Genomic DNA, 17,460 nt, shown 5'->3' with positions numbered 1-17,460 from the left:
TGATGAGCTTCTCAGCATTCTACAGACATATTTGTAAAATTACCTAGTCAAGAGTGATCCTAGCCAAAACCAAGATTTATTAAAACCAGAGAACACGGAATTCAAAGAAACAGTTTCCTGAATAGCAGTGGACTTAACACTTCAGTGAACCAGGATTTCTATGATGGCACACAGTAGTGGTGGGGTCAGGCACATAACTTCAGGTAGTTCCCAAAATAAGGGAAACTAATACATATATCACACTGTTCATATGTTTCATCCTCACCTGAATACACACTCAAGTATATATATATAGCTAGTAAGATACCACAGTCCCAAAATTCTTGCTTTTTATTCCAAATACTTTTAATGATAGATAAACAAAATAAAACCCAGTGTCAGATTCCAGAAGAGCATAGCCCGTAGGATAGACTCATGTTACAACATCCACACAATGCAGATAGATAAATTATTTTGTGTTCTGCCTTTAAACTTAATAAGTCATTAATAATAACAAAAAATAAAATAAAATAGTGATTTACATTGCTGCAGACATCACCGGAGCAACTGAAGCAGGTTGGGAAAAAAGTGACAAGTTTTCATCATGTGAGAGTTTCTGTTTCTCTCCAGTTCTACCATTTCTCCTAGCAAAAGGCATTACCTCTCCATACAAAATTTTGCCCTACCTTCGTTTACGCAAATACCTCAGAGACATCAAAAATTCAAAATATCTGTTATATATATGCTTGTTAGCTTCTCCTATGATTAGTCCCATGTATAGATAAAAGACAAGGAGAATGCAAAGATTAAATTGTCACTAACCTTGCTAAACATGCCAAAGACTGCATGCAATGGAAATGTCCGGACAGAGATCCTGGCTTTATAGCACAGTAAGATTTTCAAGACCATGTCTTGTAGGGTCACAGTTGCTGAGCCAAGCCAGCTCTGTGTCATCTCCCTGATATTTCCTGAACTGAATGACGTCTGCCCACAGCAGGAAAGAGAAGGTCAACGTCCACTACTGGCAGATGTGCTGGAGAAAGGCTGGATTTTGAAGATAGACATGCCATGTTCAGTCTCCAATGGGAAGTTAAAGAATAAGCTGTTTCTGGCCTCAACATTTCTTAGGCTGTGGGAAAGAGGAACAAAATCTATACAATAGTATACATTTTCATGGTAAATGAGAAAAAGTTATGCAGCTTAAAATGCTGTTCTCATGTATTCCTCAGGTAATCATTGCCTCCATATGTTTAAATATACGTATTGATTGAATTCTAGATCATTGGCTGTACATGCTTTCATCAAAATGACTCAACCATAACTATTTTCACTGGAGTTAGGCACAGGCTGCATAGTTTCCAATCCAGTCTTATTCTTTGTCATCTTTCTTATTCTTAGCTCTGAAATTAAGGCCTTATGTTTTAATAAGTGAAGAAGATACAAGATACACTACTTCCACAATCCAATAAATTTATATGGTTTTTTTAGGTATAGTCACACTGGGCTGAGTCTTTATTTACACAATGGTTAAGGTTTCTACTTATTAAAAGAGATCAAATATATACTGAACTCCACTTTATCCATTGCAGAAATCAACTTCAGAGTTTTGTTATGAAGCTGTAAAACACAGCACCAAGTAGAATCACAGATTCCAAAACTCTGTCAGAGAACCCCTTGGGCACTTCAAGAAAGATTAAATCTACAGATTATTCAGGACAAAATAACTTGGCTTGCTTTTTGGCACCAGAAAAAAAAATACCACCATTTCTAAGACCTCAGTTTCAGTTTGCTCCTGATTTCCCAAACATCTCAAATTCTCACTGCTGGAATTCCTCATGGCTGAATTCCTTCCAGTTTTTGTTGAAAAGCCTTCTTTATAGAAATATCATGAAATTATCTGATGGCAAAATGGAGTATTTTCTAAACCCACATCTTAACTATCTAATCCCTGCATTTAAGCCTTCATCTTCATTTCAGTCATAACTGAAGGCTCCAACACTGATTTAGGGAAGTCAGAGGATTCAATCCCTTGATTTAAAATAAGAATAGCAGCAATATTGCACTCTAACCTTCTGCACAGCAGTTTCAGGCTCTGTAAAAGTATCCCCACAATATACTGTGACAAGAATGGGGAAAAAAAGCACCCAAGCATCCCCTCCACCTGTCTAAGAAGGGCAATACAGACGAGCAAAAATATGCCCAGGCAGCCTCTATAGGAACCAAAGGACACGGGAAGGCAGAAATCTAGGTGGAATATCCCCATCTGTACCCTCAACTTCACAACCTCTCTCACTCACACAGAAGTAAGATTCATGATCAGGATAATCCTTTTATGCTGACCTGCTGAAACATCCCATAAAATATGCTATCCGGCAGCTATAGTCCAAACCATGTTTTTGAACAGAACTGCCCCATACAACTGAACATTTGTAATTCACCGTGGCACCAAGACTGCATAATCTCAAGCACATAACACCAATTTATTGTGCACTGCAATTTCCAAGCAATATAAATTTATACTTCAACTAGAAACACATGGTCTCTGTTACCTGTTCATGCCACTCCCTCATGCCCACATTAACTTTCCTTTTTTCTCATTAGTTTTCAGTTGGCAGTTTTCTCATCTGACACCTTTTGCACCAACATGAACACTCAAGCAATCACAAGGGAGGGATATGAAAAGGGCAGCTGACCCCCTTTTGGCAGTAGTACAGGTCATTTAGGCAACCACAGCCTCTGTCCCTCAGTGACTGGTATCAACGGCAATAAGCCAGAATGGTATTTGCAATGATGCAGTGGCAGAAACAATAATCTGTGTTTGCATTTATGTGAAACTGTGAGCCTAATATATTGGCACTGACTGGTGCTGCAGCAGGTGAAAACTCAAAGACTGTAATTTTATTTTAATTTTTTTTACTTTGAAATGTCAGATACAACAGCTGTACTTTCAGGTACTTTTGTACTCTTGCTTGTCAGAAATGTGGAGAGAAAAAAAAAAGCAGTGCTAGAAAGAAAATGGGTATTTTTCTTTCTGGATAGTATTGCCTTCCTTTCAGAAAAGCCAACTATTGAACATTTTTGAAATTTGGTAGGAGAAAACCAAACATTTTTGGCCAAAGCCACACAAAAATAGTTTGGGGTTTTCCCACAAAAAGCCCTGCAAGTTTCTAAGAAATATAGATACTATCTGGAAGTACATTCAAAAAAATCTTTTTCCCATTCAAATAAAGATTCAGGCTGAAAGGTCATTTGGGGTAATCTTATTTCATCAATTATGCTATTTAATCTAATTTCATCAGAAGGAAGTCTCTCATCAACTACTGTACCTAAAACAACCACAACCCAACTCTCAGGCTGGCATGGGAAAAAAACCCAGCCATTTTTATTTGTATCTGCTGTAGTGGGAATCGCTGAAAAACAAATCAACCCAGCACCACTGGTAAGTGGTATTGCACAGAAAGCCAACTGCTGATTATAAATTCTGAACAACAATAAAATGTTCAGTCCCATCTCAGATGAAGCTAAAACCAGGTAGAGGTACCAAAGATAAAGAGGACAAATTTCAACTAAGTATTGAAGCACCTTACACTGACCAAGAGGATTTAAAAGCCTGAAAGCATTTGACCTCAGTTTGAAGAACTTTGCAAAATTTTACTGTTGACTTGTCGGTAGTATTTGACGAAACAAGAATAAAATGCATAATCACTTATTACCTATGTGTGAGAATATATCTATACAGCTGAATACATAAATAAGGTATATTCTATAATCCAAGAAAAACAATAGCATATTTGACTAAAAAAGGATATTTTTCACTGAATTGTTCTCCATATCTCTAACAGGTTTTAAATTCACACAGACTTGTAAGACACATATTCAGAGAAATATGGAGAAGGAGAAACATGTGGGGAGGGGCAGGAATCAGAAAAAAACAGACTTTACATACACTCTTAAATAAGTGTACACGCAGATAACAAAAAAATAACTAAAATTTCAGGAACAGAGCACTTGGAATCTACTATTACACTTCCCAATACCACAGATATAGGCAAAGTCAGAGCATGTGAATTAGTTTACTTAAGTCTAAGATTCCTGATATTTTTCCAACGAACATTTCAGACTCATTTCAAAAAACACACTTGAGACAGATTTTCTTCTAGTGTTTGCCTAAATGGCACTCTTGCCTCTGCATAAGAATGCTTCACTGTTTTCAGATCCATTCCAATACTTTTCCCAGTGTTTCACTTTGAACTGAAGAAAATGAGAATTCTGAAGGCGCACCCTTTTAAAAAAACTGAGTCACATCAGGTCACAATGATTTGGCTTAGATGGCTACATAAAACAGTGCAGTTGGCACAGATCTGCCATAAACAGCTTGGTAGTGATTTTGAATGAAAATGTGTATGCTTGGAAGCCTGCTGAAAGATGAACATGGAGACGTAGATTTCCAGTTCTCAATCCTATTCTTCATGCTGGCAAAGCACCTGCATGTTGTTACAGGCAAATGCCAAACTCTTTGTTTGGAGGCAAGAGTTTACTCCCTCCCTCATTTATACCCACTTGCATGGCACTCTCATGCAGGCTTTCTTCTCTGTTTATTCTCAGTTTAGTGCTGTGACAGCCTCTCTTGTTCCATCCCAACAGTAAATCCTATTTTCAAAGCGCCTTACTTCTCAAGAACCACACTGTAAGATTCACTGTATCCTCATCAGAAACCACTTTTAAGGATTAGCTAGCAAACCTGGGGTTCAGAAATTTCTGCCAGTACCAGGATTATACCCCAACTCCTCTAAGCAATGCTGAGAGCCTTCCAGCTCCCACCTTGTCACAGCTGGGCCCTGAAGAGGACAGAACTGAAATTATTGATGTGGCTCTGTGCAAGCAATTCATGCAGAAGGCAAGAGGGATGAGGCACTGTTTTTCCCCAGTTTTACCCTGGGATAAATTCACTGACTTGAATGGAGTGACCCTGGAGTAGAATTAATATAATACAGTGATAAATCAGGCCTATTGATTCACTGACAATGCCCCTGTAGGACCTTCTTGAGCAGCCAGCCTACTGAACATTGCTTGCAGCATTGTCTTCCCAAGCACTGTGCCATGCCATTTCCACAGACAAATTGCTTCCTGACACAGCAGAGACTGATCTCCATGCTTCCTGCTTAGTTAATGCATTCTAACCACATTGTTTTGCACTGGTTGCCCTCTAATTTGTGTGCAAAAGGATTTTTGAGTCAAACACACAGCCCTCAGCTGTGGCAAATACATGTGGAGTCTTGAATCCTGAAGCATCCAAAGATCACATGAGTTACAGATGCAAAATGTATTTCCCAAACTAGTTTTATGATTTGATTATTTGAGAAGCCAGGAGAGAAAAGATGGATCAGACAACTGGAGCCAAGAATGCTTTCTAAGGAGGCAATGATAGCCAGACTCCTGGCCTTGAAGCCCAAGGTAGCAAAGGGTGCCCTGAGGAAATACTTATACATCTCTTGGCCTCTTTTGAACTCCACAAAAATTTTCTGCCTTTTGTTTTCAGACAGATATTAAACCCAAGAGGCGGCTTTAGACAGTGAAAAATTATGTCTGGTCATAATTGCTTGGTAATTAGCAGCTCTCAGCGGCAGCAAGCCAAATAATAAACTTTTCTTCCAAGTATATCTAGTCATTGTTTTGATGACACCTTTCCAAATCAAGCCTTCTCATTTCTGGCCAATGTCAAAAATGCCACAGGGGTGGGACAATGTGAAATGAAAATCAGACTCCTCTTTGGAAACCAGATAGGAGAAAAAATACCTTAAGAAAGTGCAAGAACCAGCACTGTTCCAGTCTTCTTTTAACAATTCCAAGAGACCTTTGCTGGTGGAAACATTCTGGTCTTCTCCTGGAGTTCCAAAATGTCAGTAGATTATTTGGTGTCCCAGGCAAAGCTATAATGAGAGAAATCAAAATTTATATTCAACAGACTTATTTCATGCCTGCCCTGAGAAGTCCTGCCAATATTTAGAGAAGGAAGGCAACCTGAGAAGGAAGATGAAACACAGACCTCCACTTCTGCAAACTGCTCCACCACTGTGAGAAGATGACAGAGAATCTGGGAGTGTACATCTCACCGCAGTCTCCCAACTAGTCAATAGATACAGGCACCGCTATGAACAGAGTCCATCTGACATTTTACACATATGCTTTAGGATAAGTAAAGCCGGTACCTACAGTTCATTGACTATTTTAACTGCATATCCACAGTCCAGATGTCCCTCCATCCTCTAGGAAACTCCATCAAGAGGATGGGGAATACGATTAAGGAATAGGAGTATGTACCTATTTTTTAAGCAATTCCAGACTCGATGGAGCCACTCTTCTAGAGCCCTCTACAAGCTGAATGGGGTGTTTTGGAGGTTCCCCTCATCTTCCAGTATACACTTCCATTCGTTTGTAAAACAAAGCAACTTCTACAAACCAGGAAGGCCAGGGGAAAAAGAAAGCACAGATTAACTACAGATCACATGTATTTACTTTAAGACTTCGGTGCTAGTCATGGTCTCTATGCAAATAAAACAAACTAGCACATTGACAAATTAACTAAACTTGAAGGGATAACAAGAGTTGAAACTATTGCAAGTACACAATGTGCACAGAAATGCCAAACTCAAGTTCTCTGAATTGTAAATGAGACCTGAGGGTCAGGTTCTGTCCCAGGAAACACATCAGAAAACTCACCCAAATAAGTGAAGTTACACTGCAATAATCCAGTGCAGGACTGTGTGGGCTGTCTCTTCCCTGGAGAGTTTTTCCCACCCTTTGGGCTCTGAGTATTCGACTTCAGCATTAAAAGCGCTGCCTTCTTGTAAACTCAGTCATTTGAAACCTTCTCCTTCCTCTACTGTTTGCTTTCTTGATGGAAAAACTAAACTTCATCCATGAGAACACAGCATCCTGGACAGCCTGACCTGCACTCCTTGAACTCCCTGACTTCTTCATGCAGAGACAGGTGTCTAAAACACCAATGGATGCTCTGCTTTAAATAACTACTGTCCTGCTGAGATAGCTCAAAAAGGATACTCCTCACATTTTAGTCTGTACCTTTAGGTCCACGGTTTAAGCTCAGTCCTGCTCTAATTGCAGATACAGTAGGGAGGAGTAAAGTAGAATCTCCCTAAATCTAAAGAACACTCTATTTGCTCAGCCTAAAGGCACAACACCTCCCTTTAGGCATACTTCCCTGTGATTGCCACAACTCCCAATGCCTTAGGGAGGCTTTCTTGGATGGTCCCTAGTCCAGGATAACCAGCATGCACTTCACATACTCCTCTGCTTGCACTCAGCCTGCTGCTACAGCTGGACCATTCTGACTTTACATACCTTCTGCAAATCACCAGCATGAACTTCACATACTCCTCTGCTTGCACTCAGCCTGCTGCTACAGCTGGACCATTCTGACTTTACATACCTTCTGCATATCACCAGCATGACGGAGAGGGATTGCTCTATCTACTTCCCATTTCCATCTGATATGAACTTGGTGCAAACTACAAGTACTTTCATAAGTTTTAAGTTGGCAGAGAACTTACCAGGTGATCTTCCAGCAAGGCTTCTTTTACTCTTGAGCTTCACAATAGGTGACAAATTTTAATTCTTTAACACTTTTCATGTAACTTATCTTTACTAGCTAAATCAATGCTGGTGATATTGCATAGATGTGCAAGGGAACTGCACCTACTTATACACGACCCTGGAAGCCTTTTTAATGGGATACCATGGAGTATACTTTGGCAGGCCACTGAAAACAAGTTTATTTTACTTGCAAGATCACATAGTCAGCTCAGCAGTGCTGAAATGTGGCAATGAATTCCTCTCATCGCGTAGAGATGATGATCAGCAATACTACCAATAGATAGGAAAAACTAACCAAGTCATCCTAGTCAGTGGATCTTACTTGCATTTAAGACTGACACATACATAGCAATTTGCCTCTGTTCTACAGCAGCTGCAAACTATTAACTATGACAATGAAGTTGATTTTTAAACCAACAAATATGATGGCTATTATGAAAGTTTTACCACTGTCACATGGTGTGCAGTCTTTAAATTCATCCCTTGCTGTGTGGCTGAACTTTTATTGATTTTTTTTTTTAATTAAAAGGAGGTCGTGTGAGGACAGAAAACCTCTTTGTCAATCAGACTGTGCAGTGCACAAAACTCTTCCAGAACTCTCACATAAAAGCCAAGACCAGCATACTGTACTTAAAGCACAGTGCTGCAGAGATACTACAACTGTATTTCACAGATAAAAAGATACTCCCCCTCATTCCCCATTGCTTCTTTCCACCTCCAAAATGTCATCGTGTTTGCTGAGTGCCCAGAAAATCTAGCACTGTGCCAACTGAGGGAATTTTCAATATAAGAAACCTTCAAAATTATACTCATGGCCCAAAGCACACACCTTTGCTGTAACACACTGATAGAAGCAAATCATATGAAAACCAGCTGTCAATCCAAGAGCTATGCAGAGAGGGAAAAAAAGGATTTTAGTTTCTTCTGACAGCATGGGGATGTATTTAAGGAATACTTCCAGTGGGATATCAGAAAAAATGTATCCCATCATGCACAATTGAATCATGGCCAGATTATTCTGTAAAAATCAAGACGCAACTTTAGCTAATGTTAATGCTTTCCCCTATAGGCCCAGTGACACAGGACAAAAAAATTTTGAATGCTAGAAGGCCTTATAACTATTCATCTGAAGACCTGATTCCTCCTGGTTTCTATTTCCACTCATCTTCTTTCTCACCTCATCATATGAGCTACCCTTCTCCTTCAAAAGAACTGTGCAGAAACCCACAAGAGGGCACGATCAGGCAGAGAAGGGGGTGAGCCTCACTGTTTTACATAACAAAATCATATGCATCAAAACACACACACAACTTCCCAAATGTCTGAGGTTAGTTATCCTTCATGTCCTAACAAGTTACACCCACCTTTCCCAGAGGAACTAACTCACTCCATAACAAGTACCAGACTTCTGTTAAAACAGCAAATAAAGTAGGACCACCTACCACCCAATCCTGCAAACACTTACTGGTAGACAATCCTGCATGCCTACTGCCATGCACAACCTCGGAGTTCCAGCTGGTCTGCCCATGTTACTAAGTGCCATATCTCCAGCAAACGTTCCCAGAGTTATGCTCTATTGCTAGGTCAAAATCAGCCCAATTCTGCAACCCCTGTTTACAGTCAGCCTCCGGCACTGACTTATGATGGAATAACTCATAAGAATGAAACACAAGTTTGGATTTCAGGATAAGGCCCCTAGTCAACATGTGGGAGTATTTATGGTTCTGAGACCTACGTTAAAAATTAACTTGAAAACAGACAGTGTTTCCCTATGAGTGGCCTGTTTTCCCATGTTCCAGTTTGCTCTTTCAAAAAGACTGGTAGGCTAAGATATCGGTCACTATGTGAAAATGACAACATTCAATTAAAACAATAGCAATTTTCAAGTGACGCTTTTTTTTTTTCAATAGTTGTATGACATTCCTAGACATTCTATTAATTAGCAGGCCCCGGGCAACATATTTGGTAAAACAGAACAATCTGGCCTTTGATTTTTATCCAGGCCTTACCCAAGATCACACAGAGGTAGCCAGGCTGCTGATAGATCCCCCACACAGAGCACACACCCCCAGCAAGCAGCTGTGCTAAGAACTGCATGTAAACCACTTTGAAGAATTCTCAATCCACAGAGAAAGAGAGAATGATTTATTAATTAATAAAAAACTGCTTGTGTTGGACTAGGCAAGCAGGATCTGTTAAATGAACTTCACTAATCAGTCTCAGATTTGTTTCTGTGTCTTTTTTTCCAGTTACCTGTTTCAACTTCACTTTAAAAGCCATCCTGCTTGAAAAACATATCCTGAATGTTTCCTATATTTCAGGACTAGGAATTCAAACAAGCCCATTACTTTCAAAGTAAGGAGGCTATTAATACCCTGATGTGCATCTGAAATAGCAGCATCTCATGTTCTACACCTACATGATGGTTATCTAGGAAACTGGCATCCTTGTTACATCTTTTCTGGGCAGCTATAGTTACAATCCATCAGTACGCTGGATGAAAAACACTGTCTCAACAGAAGATGTTGTAAGATGCCAGCTGAAACACTCAAGCTTTTGATACTCCCACCTGCATTAATAATTTCTGGTTGCATTGGATAAAGATCTGTGAGTTCCTTCACGTTTAGGAATTTATTAAGGTAACCAAAACTTTGGAATCTTTCTTACTTGTTGTATTATTCATTTCATCTGTAGACGATAATGGTCCTCTTACGTTAAGGATAATTAAGGCCTTAGATGGGCTTTCAAAGACATTTCCACATTTTTCAGTGATGTAGCTGTAACTAAAACAAAAACCCAAAGGGAAAAGGGGAGGAGTATTCAATCTTGAAAGCAGCCAGACTGGAGGAGATAGATTTTGAAGGTTTTATTGGTGGCCCTTAGAAAAAGGGAGCTATGACCTAAGCTTGAAGGGTAGTAAGGACTATGTGGGTTTGTGTGGGAGGGGGATAAATCTAATTTGTAAATGGTAAGTTATTAGCACTGACATTTGAGAATAGACACTGCATTGTGTTGATGATGAGAGCAACCTTAGTCTTCTTGTTAATGGCAATGATTCATTCTTTCCCACTCCACTATTGTTCCCATTTACCTGGCAAAGAGAATTACTTCTGTGCTCGCACTAGCTGATTTCTGGAGAGATTGTTCAGATGAGCAAAAGCACAGGAGAAGAAATACACCAAACTGGCAGAGTTTTGGGAACAGCACTAGTGGATCTCTGAAGGGGTGTGTTAATACCAAGTTGCCTTTCCCCCCTCCTCTACTCCCCCTTGCACCCAAGAAACCCCTGGCTCTCTTCTGCCTGACTCAGAGCTTTCAGCCTCCCCTCCTTTCAATTCCAAATTATTCCCTTAAACTCATGCTTTCAAAAATAATTAAGATATCCTGAGATAGGTGAAGGATTTGGAAGCTTTAAATTACCTCAAATCTATGTGTAACCATACATTTAGTAACACAGAACAACCAACCTTGGATTTTCCACTACAGCCTTCTCAACTGCACAAAAGCAGCTATACCCACAACTGGCCTCCTGTGTCACATGGGACCACCCAGAAGACACACAAGGGGTCTCAGCCAATTACCCTCATGGAAGTCCGTATATTAAGTTTTTAAAAAATTGTCTTAAAGCCATGGAATATCAGGACAATGCCCAGGAGTAAATCAAGACTCAAGCCTCCACACAGAGCTGTCTCTCCAACAGCCTGTTTTATAATGTGTCTGGCTACTGCATTCAGATTCTCTGTTTGTCACTTGGTGAAGTGCAAACCCAACACTTCTCAGGCTGCCTCCCCTCCTCCCCAGCAGACTGTGACACTGGTAGATGGGTCTGATCCCTGATTCCTTGCAAATGTGAAGTGGCAGAGCTGCATTGACGTCAGTGACGATACTTCTCTTTCTTGCAATTACCAGTCTGGCCCTCCCACTTTTACAAATGCCCCTGAGGGGATGACATGAAACACAAAGCTTGGAAAAGTACAGAACTGGGACTTGGGAACAGCCCATGGCACAGATTAGGGGACAGTAGTCATAAAGAGTTTGAATCCAGATGTGAAATTCCCCAAGGCCAGAACTATTCAAACCCTATCTCGTATGTGAAGCAAACAAGCTAAATTAACTACTGGGTCAACCTTGCCCATAAGACAGAGCTTTCTGTGAGCAACTCCACCCGAAGATCTTTGGGAGCTATTTACTTTGGGGCATGCAAACAGCTATATGTCTGCCAAAAGGTTAAAGCACATTCCATCCTTCACGCAGCCAGGCAGGGCCGCTGCAGCAGGCATGGCAGGCAAGCTGACCGACACACTGGGGCTTGCTCTGTGCAAATAGTTCTCGTGCCCAGTGAGCACAGAAACCACAGCTGCAACTCTGCCAGTGGAGCAGAAGGTATCACATCCAGGGACAGTAGAGGGCATTCAACTGACCTCAGACAAACAGAGCTTAAGTGGAATGTGATATCCTCAATTCCATCTTGGGTTTCAAGTGACAAAGTGAAGAGATCCATGAAATGCATACTGAGTCCCCACGCTGTTAGATGCCTACTGCATTGAGCTACATCATTCTCCAAGCTGCCACAGAAAGCCATAAAGGTAGCTTGGGCCTTGACCACACAGAATTCCCACAGATTTCAATGGGAATTTCAGTGTTCCAGTCTGGACTCCAAGAATGCAGTGCTGGACCCAGAGCTCTGACGGCTGGAGCCGTATTCAATATCAGTGTCTGGCAACACCCATTTGTAAAACAGTGACTCATTCACAGGCACAACTTTAGAAGGACAGACAGGATGACTTTAATCATACATTTCCATTTCGTTAACAAAGCTCAGTAAAACCAGATGAGGATCCTGGATGATATAGTTGGTATTAATCTAATGACTGCAGTGATCCACTGCCACAGTTAGCAAGAGTTTTATATCCTACAGAATGCATTGTACTAATTTGCTTCAAGAACATGGCAACTAATGGACTCCTGAGGCTAAGGACAAAATAATAGTTTAAATGCCCATGAATTTTATTTAGAAACACCTTTTTTTTTCTGAAAATCAGAGGCATGGAGAGGAATTACAGAAGGTAGTTTGAAAAAGAACATCTTCAAAACTACCTAAGTGACCTAGGAGTCTAGCACACCAGATAAATAAGCTGTCATTAGCACTTTCCATTCATTGTAAACAAGGGAGCAAGTGCTTTGTGCAATGGACTGTATAGGGGGTGACGTTTAATTCAGGAAGATATTACTGCAAGGTGCTCATTTGTCATGGCTGCACAGCCCTTCCCACTGACCAGTTGCGTTTCCATTCAAACATACAGCTTTAAGTCTTTCCTTTTAACATTAGCATACATCAAGCCTCAGACCTGACAGAAAGCATCTGAAAGCAGATTGTTAAAGCTTGAGTTTGGCACTCAATTTTACTTGATGTTTTTTTAAAAAGAATGGGCAGCCTTTTGGGCACCCTTTTTCCAGATCACCATGTCTGGCTAACACTTCTAACGTATTCAGGGTGCGCTTCCATGGCAGATTCACAAACAGATGCAATTCCCTCTGCAAGTGCTCCAAGATGCCCAGATAGAGTCTACCTCTAATCCTAAAGTCATGTAATTGCAGCCCTGTAATGCTGATCCCAAGCTAATATATTCTGCTTCCCAGCAGGACTTACTAGTTCAGGCTCAGCCACATGCTAATGATGGCTACACAGCTTCCCATTCAGAGCCAGCTTTCACCCAGCCAGCTTGGAGCGTGGACAGAGCAAGTTCGTATCTGCCTGCCAAACCCTGAGTAGACATACCTTCAGTGACTCAAGCAGTAAGAAGTAGAACTGCAGGATAAATCTTGTGTAATATTCTCACAGTCCAGTAAAGGCTGGCCTTGCTCACTCATTTGAAGAGCCTGTCAGAGCCTGGTAGTTTGCTTTCTGGATTGGTATTATTATTCCTTATTTTGTGTATCAAAATTCTTCCTCATTGACGCTTTCCCAACTTCACACTGAGTTCTGCTCCACCTAAGAAGGCTGAGCACTGTCCTACTCAGGCACACGTTCCTTCAGGATTTGCCTCCTATGAAAATATGAAACCAATATATGCTCTGCCGAACTCCTTTCACTAATTTCCCAGATTCTGTAAGGTCCCGAGGGAAAAACCAGCACCTCACAAAGTATTACTGAATGGATGAGACTTTTGAGTGGATGAGAGATTTAAATTCAGCCTGAAAGCCCTCTGGTTAAGGTCATGGCAATCAGCCAACACATGAGATTTCGTACAGCTGCATTAGTCTCAGACATGAGATAAACATCAGATGCTTTGATAGAATTCAGCTTTCTACAATGCACACAAGTCCTATTGTGAGAACTAAAAGCTGGTTTGTTTCTGAATCTTGTCCACTTTCAGCCTCCTGTGCAGTTCCACCATGTCTCTTTCTTACTTTTCTAGATCTTGGGCTACTTTCCACCCATCGTTTTTATAGTAAAACATCTCAGAGGAAGTTTGTCTGCCGTCTCCACCCAGTGGATCACTAGGTTAATGCACTAAATTAAGTGGAAACTACCCAGTTGAGTATCTGCAGCACTTCTCATCTCAGCTGGCATCAGGAGTTAAGCGTAAAACAGAGAAAATTCATATAAGCTAAGAGTTCCCCCTACCCTTCCAAACAGGTTTTCTGGTTTCTTCTCTGTTTTCTCCTCCGCTGTCCACACACAACCAGGACAAATTCCCTCCTGTTATAGTAAGAGCTTCATCATGGTTACATTCTATAATCTAAACCAAAAGAAACTATTTGACATTTAAATCGCAGTTCATCTGATTTTGTTGTTGGATGACCCCAATAGGCCATTCATTTACCAAATAATCTTAGTAATCAGACATTGGTATTTCAGTAGTATATTTGTTCAGGTTCATTATTGTCCACAGTAGTATCTGTAGTTCATTTATTATTCATATTTTTACATCATAGGGATAGTTTCTCCTGGGTTATACATTTCTAGCTGGGCAACACCAACCTGTCAATGCCAGCTTCTCCTTTGCACAGGAACTCTTCCATCATGACTGCAGCCTGCACACATATTCCAACTTTTGCATAACCTTGTCCACTAAGTCTCTAACATTCACTTAAATTTGAGTTTATAATTTCCAGTTTGCTTTAGACAGAGCCTGCAGCAGCTCATACAATTCAGTAAAATCTTTCTAGCCTTTGGGACCCACAGTGGTGTTAAGACATTGTGATTTCCATGCCTGCCTTAATGTGTTTTCTTCTGCATCTCTTGATCTCAGTCAATTTCTAATAATACTTTCCTATCAACCTGGGCAGCAAGGCAGTATCAGCTCTTGCTGCAGCAGCATAAAAATATCACTCATTCAGTCCCACATGAAGACGATATACTAAGGGCTGGGGAAATCCAGGTGTGCAAACTCTTCAAATACATTTTATATGTATTTATTCTTCATACTCTTTGAGGAAGCAATCTAGGGTTCCTAATCAAAAAAAGTGTAAGAATTGTAAAAACAAAACAACCAAAGCTGTTAATACTCTACAAATATGTGCTTACTGGTCAGGGAAAATAGCCATACTGCCCTTCTTTATTTACTGTCCTATTTAGATCTTTCCTTTCTCCTGCCTCAGTCAATACTGAAAGACCTGTGATGATCAAAGTCTGTGACACTCTCATTTGTGGTCCAAGTGCAATATACACTGCTCTCCTGCATGTGAGCACATCTTCCTCTGTTGCACAGTCTGAGAAACCATCTAGCCTATGACTACTTTGCCAAAGGAACTTTCTCTTTGCTCAGCTCCTGGCTTAATAACCAAATAACTACGTCACTCAGCATCTGTGATCACAGTTTGTTGTATGTAGCACATTGTTTATGTGCAGCACTATAAGGTGTGTAACACACACTGCCTCTCACTTATTTTCATAAGCTGAAACTAATTAATGTCATTTCATATGCCAGGGATAAGAGGACAGCTGGAAACCATCAAGGGGAAATGAGAGCAGTACATGAGCTGTTTCTTCAGTCAGCTGTTTCACTGCCCAAGGCGCACTCACGCACACTCACAGCTTCCTCTCGCATGTCCAGTCCTACTCAAGTTCTACCACTGCCACTCAGAAGTCAATACAATTATCCCAGCTTTACAGTGGTATAACAGAGAACAGGCTTGGCCGCAAATTTCCTACTGGCATTCAAAACATTCCTGTTTTATCAAAACCTGATACTTAAAATCTTCTGGGGATATATACAATCAGGATAAAACAGCAATTAATACAACTTAATTGCCTTAGACTATGCTCAGAAATCTCTTCTAACTCACAAATAAAAGTCCACACACTCAAGCCACAAGTCTATAGCTTACATACTCTGTCAACAGATATATCTCTGTCCTATCTCCTGGAGGCCAAACACAGGCTTTGCCCTAACCATGAGGAACAGAAGCAGAGAACTGAGGTTCACTGTGAATGCCATCTTACTGGTCTTCATTTTCTGTGACGGTACTCAGGCCTGGGAACAGTTTTCCAGAATGCTTCTGCTGACCTCAGTTTCTGGGATAGTTCTCCCTCGCTTAACCCTGAACCTTTCACATACACATGAAGATAAACACCCAAAGTTCTACATGCTAAGACTTATGCAAACACATTTTGTGCCAGAGGGCATAGGCCAATAACCTGCAAAGATCCACACCCACACAGAATTGCACAATGGACCACACATATTTTGGAGTATGGCATTTGCCTATCACTAAGAATTATCAAGCACCAGTCATTTCCAGAAACAGTTTGCTGGTCTCAACGGCTCAGTTACACTGCATTTATTTTTGCTTTAAGCAATACCTTCTATGCCAGTCATTCATACCAATTTGGGAGCTCACCCAGATCCTTCCCTCACCCTTTTCCAGGTCCTCAAGCTCAATAACATTTAATTCACCAAGTGGAATTCCTCTGGCTCTTCTCTGCAATCCTAATTTCAACTTTATCCTGATGAGCTGCCAGAGGCATAGAGAGCCTACTCCACAGGGATCCCAAATTCCAGAGTCCACTGCAGACCAACACTACATGACAGAAAATCTTTCAAAAGAAAGAAAAGACTCCATAAAACACCATCAGAGCTCCAATGCTTCAAAATGTGAATTCATACGTCAGTTGTAACATGTTCAAGCCTGGACAATCGGCACATGCATAGACCTCTTCTGAGTCAGTGCTCTGCAAAGGTTGAGCTCTAGGTACCTCGCTGGAGCCTTGGCTCTCAGCTTTGATCCACTGGACAGCAAGTGGATTGAGCTCAGGAAGACCAGCACTCCAGGCAAGAGCAACAGAAGAACTTTCCTCCCAGTTTCACCACTCGTGCAGTAAGCAATGCACCATTTAACTGATACCCTGGGTGATTTTTCCAGAACAGATACAAAGAATTGAAGTGAATTTGCAAGATTTGCTCCTGAACTCATTCAGAACGTTAAATTACAAGATATTTTGTATATTTTCAACTGCCATTGGAAAGGCCCAACTAACAATCCAATTAATCTCAAAACAATAACAGCCCTTAATCTAACATATATCAGCAAATTCCTGTTTCTCCCTTTTCTAACAAAAATAACAACACTGTAGTTGCCAGTGCATTAATAAGATCCTATTTCTGCTCCAGAGACTGAATCGAACCTTTGTTCTTCACAGCAAAGGATTAAGAAGGTTGCTATTTTGGTAATGAGATGTGGAGAGGTACTTACTTTGCAGCTGAGATCCAGGCTGGATGCCTGAGAAAGGAATAAACTCTGTTACCTCAGATGAACTTTATTCTTATAATCAGTATATCAAACTCTCTTAGTGTGATGCATATCATTAACAATAAAAAGAGACTATTCATGAATAATTACAGTTTGATAGCATGTTTAAGG

General features: G+C 40.6%; 1 long non-coding RNA gene across 4 annotated transcripts in view; it reads right to left on the bottom strand.

The window, feature by feature from the left end:
* LOC114015758 (uncharacterized) overlaps positions 1–17,460 on the bottom strand; it is a 166,538-nt gene that overhangs the window by 49,081 nt on the left and 99,997 nt on the right. The window contains exons 4-6 of one of the 4 annotated variants that reach the window (XR_008733305.1): positions 17,293–17,319; positions 5,776–5,909; positions 802–1,108 (exon numbers count right to left, since the gene is read on the bottom strand). The exons of 1 other annotated variant lie outside the window; for it this stretch is intronic. This is a non-coding gene — a long non-coding RNA (uncharacterized LOC114015758). The remainder of the gene's footprint in view (positions 1–801; positions 1,109–5,775; positions 5,910–17,292; positions 17,320–17,460) is intronic. 2 more of the 4 variants (XR_008733304.1, XR_008733306.1) reach the window with 2 other exon arrangements.

This window comes from Falco cherrug, chromosome 7, assembly GCF_023634085.1.
Source record: "Falco cherrug isolate bFalChe1 chromosome 7, bFalChe1.pri, whole genome shotgun sequence".
Classification (NCBI taxonomy): Eukaryota; Metazoa; Chordata; class Aves; order Falconiformes; family Falconidae; genus Falco; species Falco cherrug.
The sequence above is the reverse complement of the archived record's forward strand: the minus strand, read 5'-3'. Positions and strand labels throughout refer to the sequence as shown.